At 48.1% G+C, this 11,854-nt stretch overlaps 1 non-coding gene across 1 annotated transcript; it reads right to left on the bottom strand.

The window, feature by feature from the left end:
- Positions 1-9,555: 9,555 nt before the first annotated feature.
- trnaw-cca (transfer RNA tryptophan (anticodon CCA)) lies at positions 9,556-9,627 on the bottom strand. The gene has a single exon. It is a non-coding gene; the product is annotated as a tRNA-Trp (tRNA).
- Between the last annotated feature and the right edge of the window lie 2,227 nt (positions 9,628-11,854).

Here is an 11,854-nt window from a genome sequence, read left to right as displayed (position 1 = left end):
ATCGGTCGCGGTGGTCCGGTTGATGCCTGTTACCAAGTCAGTTGGTATTGATGTTCCACTGATTGGTTTTTTGAAGTTCTTTTCTCCGATGTCGTGATGTCTCTTCCTGTGTTATCTCGCCGTTTGCTCTCGATCTTGATCTTGTTGTTCCAAAGTAATGGTCAGAAAAATAGGTTGCTCTTGGTACGATAGGCTCCCATTTAAACTCTGAGAGGCTGCTTAATCTTCGTGCCAAATCTAACGTTTCTTTTGTTTAAGTTTTGCTGCCCATTGATTTAAGTGGTCTTCTTTGTATATGTTTTGGCGGACTAGCTAACTGAGACTAGATTAAATGTTTTAATCTGGTGTTGATAAACTTTGGGATGGTGATACTCGTTCTTTATGAACTGATGAACTCTTGTCCATTGTAATAGCACTGCTTTGGCTTCGGGAAGTCTGAGCTGAGCCAGATATTTCTATACATGTTGAAAAGGTGTTGGAATATGGATGTGATATTTGGGTCCTGTGGGTGGGGTGGATAATGTTTCTTCCGTGGTCGATTGTTTAAATGCTAATGTTTTCTGGGAGCCTGACTATGGTTGAAGAGCTCCCCTAGACAAACTGATTAGCTACAATATCCGAACTCTAAATCCCACCCCTCTGTCACTGCAGCTTTTCCCCACAGGCCCAAACATGCCTTTTAAAATCCCAAACTTGGTTAAGAATTGTAGATTTCTCCCATATGCTTTTTAGAATCCCAAACTTTATGCTTAATAGTCCTAAATCGAATTTCCTTTTCAGTGAGTCCAAACACTAGGGGGTTTCCATGAATTTTGGAATCTACATTGGTAGTCCCTCGGAATCGAGGAAGACATGCTTCCACTCCTAAAGTGAGTTCTTTGGTGGCTGAACAGTCCAATACTAGAGCCACAGATCCTATCACAGGTGGGACAGATCGTCGTTGAGGGAAGGGATGGGTGGGACAGGTTTGCCGAACGCTCTTTCTGCTGTCTACACTTGATTTCTGCATGCACTCGGCGATGAGACTCGAGGTGCTCAGCGCCCTCGAGGATGCACTTTCTCCACTTAGGGTGGTCTACGGGTCAGGGACTCCTGGGTGTCAGTGGGGATGTTGCACTTTATCAGGGCGGGTTTGAGTGTGTCCTTGTAGAGTTTCTGCTGCCCACTTTGGCTCGTTTGCCATGAAGGAGTTCCGAGTAGAGCACTTGCTTTGGGAGTCTCGTGTCTGGCATGCGGACTATGTGGCCTGCCCAGTGGAGCTGATCGAGTGTGGTCAGTGCTTCAAAGCTGGGGACGGTAGCCTGAATAAGGCTGTTGATGTTGGTGCATCTGTCCTCCGAGGGAATTTGTAGGATCTTGCGGAGACATCGTTGGTGATATTTCTTCAGCAACTTGAGGTGTCGACTGTACATGGTTCATGTCTCTGAGCCTTACAGGAGGGCAAGTATTACTACAGCCCTGTAGACCATGAGCCTGGTGGCAGTTTTGAGGGCCTGGTCTTCAAACACTCTTTTCCTCAGGCGGCCGAAGGCTGCACTGGCGCATGGAGGCCGTGTTGAATCTCGTCGTCGATGCCTGCTCTTGTTGATAGGAGGCTCCCGAGATATGGGAAGTGGTCCATGATGTCCAGGGCCGCGCCGTGGATCTTGATGACTGGGGGGTAGTGCTGTGCGGTGAGGACAGGCTGGTGGAGGACCTTTGTCTTACGGATGTTTAGCGTGAGGCCCATGCTTTCATACGCCTCAGTAAATACGTCGACTATGTCTTGGAATTCAGCCTCTGCATGTGCGCAGACGCAGGCCTTGGTGAGGCCTCACCTGGAATATTGTGTACAGTTTTGGTCTCCTAATCTGAGGAAGGACATTCTTGCTATTGAGGGAGTGCAGCGAATGTTCACCAGACTGATTCCCCGGAGGGCAGGACTGACATGTAAAGAAAGACTGGATCAACGAGACTTTTCTTCACTGGAATTTAGAAGAATCAGAAGGGATCGCAGAGAAACATATACAGGTCTGATGGGATTGGACAGGTGAGAGGCAGGAAGTATGTTCCCGATGTTGGGGAAGTCCAGAACCAGGGGTCACAGTCTAAGGACAAGGGGTAAGCCATTTAGGACCGAGATGAGGAGAAACTTCTTCACTCAGAGAATTCTGAACCGGTGGAATTCTCTACCACAGAAAGTTGTTGAGCCAGTTCATTAGATATATTCAAAAGGGAGTTAAATGTGGCCATTACGGCTAAAGGAATCAAGGGTATGGAGAGAAAGCAGGAAAGGGGTACTGAGGTGAATGATCAGTCATGATCATATTGAATGGTGGTGCAGCCTCGAAGGGCCGAATGGCCTACTCCTGCACCTATTTTCTCTGTTTTTATCTTTCTATGTTTCTATGCAAAGCACAGAAAAAATGGTTCAAGTATCGACTCTGCCTCAGTTAGCATTTCTTTCATTGTGCAAAAGAATGTGACGGGTTAATTAATGATGCAATCCCGTGAAAGCAACACAAAGGTTTAACAAAAAAACATAAGGTGACTGGCAGGTGAGCGCTGCTTCTGACACCCGGTGGGAATGGGCGGGGATTTTAAAGCCCCTTGTATTGTGAAACCTTCATAAAGTCAAACATTTCCGATGTGCTGTATCGACCTCGTGGCGCAACGGTAGCGCATCTGACACCAGATCACGTCGAGGTCACTGTTCTTCAGGGTAATTCGGGAATTAATATTTTCTTTGCTGTTTGGCAAGAACCAGATCCTTGCTCCAAGGTCTGTCTCACTGTTTCCCCGGTGTCAGGCAGAGATACTCCTGCTGCCCTCATTTATTTCATGTGACAGGACACAAAAGTTGAAAATCAACCTGCAGGTGGCCACATATTCCCCTAAATAGTCAGGATGGCCGAGCGGTCCAAGGTTCTGTGTTTAGGTTGCAGTCTCCTCTGGAGGTGTGGATTCACATCACACTTCTGACACTTCCTGTTTTTAATCATTAAGCGAAACTCATTGTTTGACACCACGTCCAACGCCTAAAAAGTGGGATTTTGCAGTCCACCTGCTCGCTTAACACTTCCGTCTGACCTGGTGCTGAAAGTGGAGATGTTTCCGCAGTGCAGCGGTTAACACGTTCGCCTCACACGCGAAAGCTCACCAGGCGGGAATATTTTCTGGAGCTTTCTCCTCATGCATGCTCAGGGGCGAGTTTGTTCTCCTGTGAAATGTCATAAGATCGTAAGCATGTAAGGATTAGGGGCCAGAGTAGGCCATTCGTCCCCTCGAGCCTGGTCCACCATTCAAGAAGATCCTGGCAGTTCCTCGACAGCAAGTTTAAACATCTGGGGCGGAGCTGTAATCAAAGACAAAAAGGTGTATTTTGCAGAAGCCCAGTAGATCATGAGATTCTAAATCTCAGGGTCAGAGGTGCGAGCCCACGTTTGGTGATTATTTTTCATCAAATTATATAAGCAGAAGTTTACAGCACTGAAGGAGGCCATTTCGGCCCATCGTGACCGTGCCGGCCAATAACAGGCTCTCCAGCCTAATCCCACTTTCCAGCTCTCGGTCCATAACCCTGCAGGTTACGGCACTTCAGGTGCACATCCAAGCACTTTTTAAATGTGGTGAGAGTTTGGGCCTCTCACACCCTTTCAGGCAGTGAGTTCCAGACCCCCACAACCCTCTGCATGAATAAATTTCCCTTCAAATCCCCCCTACACTTTCTACCAATGACTTAAAATTTATGCCCCATGGTTGTTGACCCCTCTGCTAAGGGAAATGGGCCCATTCTGTCCACTATGTCAAGGCCCCTCATAATTGTATACACTTCAATGATGCCTCCCGTCAGCCCACTTTGTTCCAAGAAAAACAACCCCAGCCTATCCAATCTGTCCTCATAGCTTAGATTCTCCACTCCCGATAACATCCTCGAAATCTCCTCTGTAAATCTCCAGTGCAATCACAGTCTTCTTCCTGTAAAGTGGTGACGAGAACTGCACGCAGTACTCCAGCTGTGGCCTAACCAGTGTTTTATATTCAAGCATAATCCACCTGCTCTCTTATTCTAGGCCTCGGCTAAAAAAGGCCAGCATTCTTTTTGTCTTCTTAACCAGCTAATCCACCTTGCCTGCTACCTTAAGGGATCTGTGGACATGCACTCCCAGGTCGCTTTGTTCCTCTACAATTCTCAATGTCCTACCATTTAATGTTTAATCTCTTTCTATGGTGTCTAAGCACTCAAGTAATGACTCCATGAGGCAAGGTATTGTACTTGAACTGTGGTGACCTTAGTCCATTTATTGCAGCTCCTGAGTGAGGGTACAGTATGGTGATCTCCGTTTTATACCTGGTTACCTGTCGTGTACCGGTGATCCAGAGGTCTCCACCAGTTGCACCCTCTGGTGGTACAGGCATCGTATATACAGTGTGAAGGTACATCCAGTGGTCTTATGTAACTGTACATTGAGTGTACAGGGAGTATACTTATATTAAACAGACACAACATCACTCTCCCCTAAGTCTTGTGCCACTTGCCTTTGCATTGTGTGCTCTGGCCCGAGACTTGAGTGCCCAACGCCCTTGCACCTTGTCGATGCTTTGGCTTGCTTCTCTCCTTGTGGAGCCCCAAGTCCTTATTGCCACGACATTGGGAAATGTTCAGCAGTGGATGGTTGGAGGTTACAGTGGGAGTTGAGTGGGTTCTGGGTGTGATCCATGTGTGTCCATGGCTACATACATCCATTCCCCCCCCCGCCACCCCTCCCATACATAGACCATGTGTGTGGCTCAACACCTGCATGTGCAGACCTGTACAGACAGAAAGAACAAAAATACATCGGATTAGTTACATTACTGTTTGGGTTCTGCAGTAGTGGAACAAGTACATTTTACAGGTAAGGTACATACGTGGTGTCACAGACTTGCCCCTGCTTTGTGTAGGTGCAGGTGGGTGAGGACACTCGTTCCAGAATAACCAGACTGCGTCCAGGTTGTCTGATGGCGGCGCTGTGTCCCCTGCCACCTGGGTGGGCTCAGATCGCTCACCTGGCTGAGTCTCAGAGCCTTTGCCGTTGCCGAGTGATGGGCAGAGCCACAGGAGTGTGTGGCCTCCCTGTCCTCCTTTGAAGGGTGCGGTGTCTCCGTGCTGCTCTTCAGCGATAATGGGAGCCTGGTCATCCCAGGTCCTGTTGGGAGGGCAGGAGAGTTCTATCCGCTCGCTCCCAGTACTGGCCCTGGTGGCCAGAGAGGTAGAGCCGATCGGGGGCAGGGTACCGGTCGTGGTGCCTTTGCCATCCGCTGATCACTGGCCCTGCAGCTGGTATGCTCCCTCTGTGTGTGGCCACACTCCCTGGGGTATCACATTGGTCCCGGAGGTGCAGGCTACATGATCGCGGGACCTAGGTGCTGACGGGAGGTTGCCCTTGGTTTTGTCGGCATGCTTGTAAATCGCAGCATCGCACGTCATCACTTCGTTTACTCTCACAATACATTGGTTCTGACCGTAATTGTCTGACTTATCATGATTAGTTACATTTACAAACTTGAAATTTTCAGTTGCATCTTTTACATTTGTATCACCATCAACGCTGTATAAAGAGTGGAACTGTCCCTTTAATTGTGATGGGTTGCCGGTCTCCTTTAAGAGGGTCTTTCAATCTTTACCCCAATCAGGTTCGCCGCTCGGCATCACGTGTTGCTCCCTTGTGGTCTGGCTGCCGCCATCTTGACTTCAGGCCCTTCACCTCGTGGTTCGGACGCCATCTTCTTTCTCTCCATGAGGTAGGCTGCGGTGATCCTTTACTCCCCAGGTTCTGCCACGGAAGCCGGGAAGTTATCTTCTTCGTGAATTTTCTTCCTCTGGAGTCCTGCCACTGGAGCCTGGAAGGTGAGGTCTGGTTGTTTGGGCTGGATCATCTCGCCGTTGGGTTGAGCGGTCTGTGTCGTTACCTCACAGTCGAGTTGGGCGGTTGGTTTTTCAGGTGTTGTGCTGGATCCAACTTCGGGGCCATGAGGGATGTCGATCGCTGGAGGTTGGAGCTATTCCCAGCTCCAAGTGATATTTTTCATCCACCTTCTTCCTAATAGCTTTGGACCATCCCCAGCAACAATTCACAAAGATAACCTGTGCATCTCGCCGCCATGGGACACCTGGACATCCACGCTGCCAACGACTGGGATGTATCGTTTGTGTAGGTGAGCAGTTTCACTTCGATCGGGATCATTTTAGGTCGTTCGATTGGATTGTCCCAGAGTTTCTCAAAGGCTGCCTGATTCATCAGTGACTGGTTCGCCCCTGTGTCCACCTCCACCGTGACTGGAACATAGTTGAATTCAACTTCCATTTTCACCGGGGAACTCTCGGTGGTGCAGGTAAACACTCCGTACATCTCATCGTCGCTGGACTCCGGATGATCAGCCAACTCTCCATCGACTCGGTGAGTACAATTTCTCTTGCATATTCGCTGGAGGTGGCCCTTCATGTTACAGTCTTTGCAAGTATAGTCTTTATAGCGGCACTGGTGGGGCCTGTGATTTCCTCCACAGCGCCAGCATGTGGTTGGCCGGTTGGCCACATGTGGCGGAGTCAGGATTGTGGGACTCGGGGTTCTGTTCTCTCTTCCCTGAGAGAGACTGCTAGCAGCAGCCCTGCCTCTAAAAGGCACCTTTCGTTTCACAGTACTTGCTGGGTTAGAGTCCTGGGGGTGAGACATCCACTTGGAATCGCAGGCCGAGATCATGAACGCCTGGCTCACATTAATTGCCTTCTGCCGGGTGATCGTGGTGTCCGCAGAGAGCAGCCTGTGGAGAAGGCCCTCGTGACCGATTCCAATAACAAAGATGTCCCTTAGTTCATCGGTGAGGTGATCGCTAAAATCACATGGTGCAGCCAATCGCCTCAGGTCTGCAGCATATTTTGCGATTTCCTGGCCTTCGGATCCACCGGTGGGGAGAGAACCGGTGTCTGGCTGTGAGGATGCTCTCTATAGGTTTGAGCTGTTCCTGTACCAGCGTTATGAGCTCCACATATGTTATTGTCTTCTCTGGGACTAGCAGGTCCCTGACAAGGCCATAGACGGTGGGCCCACAACTGCTGAGCAGGATAGCTCTGCACTTATCAGCCAGCGAGGTCGGGTCGTCTCCCCCCATGTCATTCGCAATAAAGAAGTGTTCGATCCTTTCCACAAAGGCCTCCCAATCTTCCCCATTGGCGAATTGTTCAAACGTGCCAAGGTTAGCCATTGTCACATGGAAATTCGTATTCTCGTCACCAGTTATTGTGTCTGTAAGCACTCTCGTAATGACTTCACGAGATAAGGTATTGTACATGAACTGTGGTGACCTGAGTCCACTTATTGCAGCTCCTGAGTGAGGATACAGTACTGTGGGCTCCCTTTTATACCTGGTTACCTGTTGTGTACAGGTGACCCCGAGGTCTCCACCAGTTGCACCCTCTGGTGGTACAAGCACAGTGTATACAGTGTGAAGATACATCCAGTGGTCTTATGTAACTGTACATTGAGTGTACAGGGTGTCTACTTATTTTATACATACACAACAAAGATCATCGGTTAATTTATGGTGTTTTCCAGTGAAAGCAGGATAAAATTTATCAATGATTTAATTTCTGCATTTAGAAAGACATGGGTTAATCACTGATAGTCAGCATGGATTTGTTCAGGGAAGTTCTTGTCTGACTCACTTGATTGAATTTTTTGAGGAGGTAACCAAGTGGATTGATGAGGGCAGTGCATATGATGTAGTGTTTCAGGATTTTAGCAAAGCTTTCGCCAAGTTCCCACATGGAAGACTGGTCACAAAAGTAAAAGCCCATGGGATCCAGTGCAAAGTGGCAAGTTGGATCCAAAATTGGCTCAGAGGCAGGAAGCAAAGGGTAATGTTTGATGGGTGTGTTTGGGAATGGAAGAATGGTTCCAGTGGGGTTCCATAGGGCTCAGTGCTAGGTCCCTGGCTTTTAGTGGCAACATCAATGATCTAAACTTAAAAATAAAACGTTTTCAGGTGATACTTGTTAATCCAGAGAAGTGTGAGGCTGTGCATTTGGGGAGGGCAAACAAGGAAAGAAACACACATTAAATGGTCCGACATTGAGAAGTGTGGAACAACAAAGGGACCTTGGAGTGCATGTCCACAGATCCCTGAAGTAGCAGGCCAGTTGGATAAGGTGGGTCAGAAGGCGCATGGAATGCTTACCTGTATTGGCTGAGGCATGGGATAGAAGAGCAGGTTGGTTATGCTTGACATGTATAAAACACTGGTTCGGCCACAGCTGGAGTATTGCATGTAGTTCTGGTCACTGTATTACAGGAATTATGTGATTGTACGAGAGGGTACAGAGGAGATTTACGAGGATGTTGCCAGGCGTGGAGAATCTTAGCTATGAGGACAGATTGGATCGGCTGGGTTTGTTTTCATTGGAACAGAGAAGGCTGAGGGGAGACAACATTGAGATGTATAAAATTATGAGGGGCCTAGATATAGTGGATAGCAGAGGGGTTAACAATCAGGGGGGATCTATTTAAAGTAATTGGGAGAAGGTTTAAAGAAGATTTGAAGGTAAAATTCTTCATGCAGAGGTTTGTGGGGGTCAGGAACTCGATGCCTGAAAGAATGTCGGAGGCAGATACCACATGTAAAAAGTATTTGGATGTGCACCTGAAGTGCCGTAACCTGCAGGGTTATGGACCCAGAGCTGGAAAGTGGGATGAAGCTGGATCGCCTCTTGTTGGCCGGGGCGGAAGTGATGGGACGAAATGGCCTCCTTATGTGCTGCAAAGTTATATCATTCTATAATTCTATGAAAAATGTAAATGTCCAATGTGGGTGTCGAAACTACGAGCCTGAGATTAAAATCTTATATTCCACTGATTGAGCTCGCCAGACTTCTGCCAAACATACCGTTCTCTCACTGATTGCAGACAGGCGCCTGTTGGCTCCGCCCCAGATGTTTAAACTTGCTGTCAAGGAACTGCCAGGATCTTCTTGAATGGTGGACCAGGCTCGAGGGGCCGAATGGCGTACTCCGGCCCCTAATTCTTACATGCTTATCATCTCATGAATTTTTCACAGGAGAACAAACTCGCCCCAGAGCATGCATGAGGAGAAAGCTACAGAAAATATTCCCGCCTGGTGAGCTTCTGCGAGTGAGGCGAACGAGTTCACCGCGACACTGCGGAAACATCTCCACTTTCAGCACCAGGTCAGACGGAGATGTTAAGCAAGCAGATGAACTGCTGAATCCCAGTTTTAAGGAGTTGGTCGTGGTATCAAACAATGAGTTTCGCTTAATGATTAAAAATAAGAAATGTCAGAAGTTGGATTCAAACCCACACCTCCAGATAAAACTGCGATCAAAATACAGCACCTTAGACCGCTCGGCAGTGTGTGTGGCCACCTGAAGTTTGATTTTGAACTTTTGTGTCCTGTCACATGAAGTCAATGAGGACAGCAGGCGTATCTCTGCCTGACACGAGGTAAACAGTGAGACAGACCTTGGAGCCAGGGTCTGGTTCTTGCCAAACAGCAAAGAATATATTAATTCTGGAAGAACAGTGACCCCGACGTGATTTGAAAACGCAACCTTCTGATCTGGAGTCAGACGCGCTACCGTTGCGCCACGAGGCCTACACAATGTGTCTGAGATGTTGCTCTATATGAAGCTTTCACAATACAAGGGGCTTTAAAATCCCCGCCCATTCCCACCAGGGATCAGAAGCAATGCTCACCTGCCAGTCACCGGATGTTTTTTCTTAAACTTTTGTGTTGCTTTCACGGAAAAGCATCATTAATTAACCCCTCACCTTCTTTTGCACAATGAAAGAAATGCTAACTGAGGGACAGTCGATACTTCAATCATTTGTCCTGTGCTTTGCGGAGCGGGCAGGGAAGTGGACCTGAGTCCATCATCGCATCGGCCATGATCGTATTAAATGTCGGAGCAGGCTCGAGGGGCGTATGACCGAATCCTGCTACTATTTCTTTTGTTCTTATGTTCTTCAGCATGTTAACCCATTTTACACACTGTATTGCCGATGTCACCAGGATTCTGGGGCAACTTTTGTCAAATTTAACAGCACCGGTTATTCCTTCCGTGCAAAGAAAATAGAATCAGTGGTGAAGATAAAATCCCACGGTGCTCATTTTCAGATTCAACGCAGTAGGATTTCAAATAAAGTGAAAGAGTTTTACAGTGAAAAGATTTGGAAGTTTTATTTGTATTTGTATCTTTAATTAAACTTTGTGGCATCTGACTCCAGTTCATGCCATTGCTGAATAAGAAAGGAGGGTCTGACGTTGACCAGACTGCACTGACCCTGATATTTGTGAGCTCATCCTTTATATTCAGTGGTTTCTCGCCCTTTGATGGGCTCCAGTGTAGCGGATATCACGTTGGCCTCACATGCCAAAGGTCCCCGGTGGATGCGTTTTCTCTCACTGAAAGTTAACTATTTATTGAATAAATAAAGAGCAATTCAGGAATAAGGGAGCCTTTTTACTACGAGAATAAATAGCAAATAAAAACTGCAAATGCTGGAAATCTCAGCAGGTCAGGCAGCATTTTCCAGGAGACTGACCTCTCCTCCGATTGTTCCTTTTTCGCAAGTTTAAACATAATGTTTCTACCCAGAATCAAACCGGGTACATTTCACATATAAAGCAAATGTGATAACCACTGCACTACAGAAACCTCTGGCACAACAGCCCCAACAGAGGGGAGATGACCAGTGAGCTCCCTCTGTGCTGATCGGGAATGTGTTGGCTCACGTTAAACAACTTCTGTCCCACACTGAAAGTTCTCAATCCTTCTCCTCCACTGCCCTTTACAGAAATATCACGGATCACCCAGCCACCGTGTTCACTTCCACATCCTCACAGTGGGGCCACAGAGGCTCCTACCGTCTCCCCGCCATCAGTGAACTCGCCCAGTTTACTAAATTAAACCCCGAACACATGCCTGGCAAAGGGCAGGAGAAGCCAGATAGTCTGTAAGCTCGGTCTATCGCAGAAAGTATTGGTATTCATGGTGAATACAGCAATTATTAATCTTCTCACAGACCTCAATTATTTTTATGCGATGAATTGATCGAGAATTGAAACATGTTAAGTGCGCCGGATCTTAACCCCTCGACCACCAGGGAACGGTTATGATACATGTAGATATATTTATATATATTTATATATGAAACTGAATATCAACGGCTAGCTGCCTAGGCCTCATGGCGAACAGCAGGGCGTCTAACTTTGAGTGAGAGAAATTGTTCCACAGTGATACCCATTTCATCTTTTGTTCCCTTTCAAACGCTAGAAACAGAGACATGGGGAATAAATAGGGAAATAAAAGCACAGGGTTAAAGACAAGAGGAAGAGAGAAAGGGAAAGATACTGTCCCAACCCAGAACTAATGCAGAAACCCCTCTGCTGCGCTCGGGGTGGCCACCCACAGCCTGGATACACTAAAGGGAGAACACCATCGGCAGGTCGGGACCATAAAAGGAACGGCGAGCGGCCCTGGGAGCAGCTTGGAGGTCCCGGGAGACTACTCCAGGGAGCAGTGCGAGCCGGTGCAGGAGGGCGGCGGCAGCGAAGAGTGATGTCATCAAGGTCCAGGTCGGTGATTGGAGCGTGGGCAGATACAGCACGACTGGCGAGATCGGGGCGAAGGAACGGCGAGAGACTGTGGAGGGATGTGATCGGGGCCCAGCGGAGACATGATTTTGGGGCCAGGGGCCCAGGGTTAGCACGGCCCAGCCCACACTGTGCACTAGGTCCGTGCAGCAGAGCTGGTCGCCTGCCGTCTTGGATAACCCTTGCCACTGGACCAAAACCTCGCTCTCTCAAGCCCGTGTGATGG

This window comes from Pristiophorus japonicus, unplaced genomic scaffold (genome assembly GCF_044704955.1).
Source record: "Pristiophorus japonicus isolate sPriJap1 unplaced genomic scaffold, sPriJap1.hap1 HAP1_SCAFFOLD_42, whole genome shotgun sequence".
NCBI classification, from domain to species: domain Eukaryota; kingdom Metazoa; phylum Chordata; class Chondrichthyes; family Pristiophoridae; genus Pristiophorus; species Pristiophorus japonicus.
The sequence above is the reverse complement of the archived record's forward strand: the minus strand, read 5'-3'. Positions and strand labels throughout refer to the sequence as shown.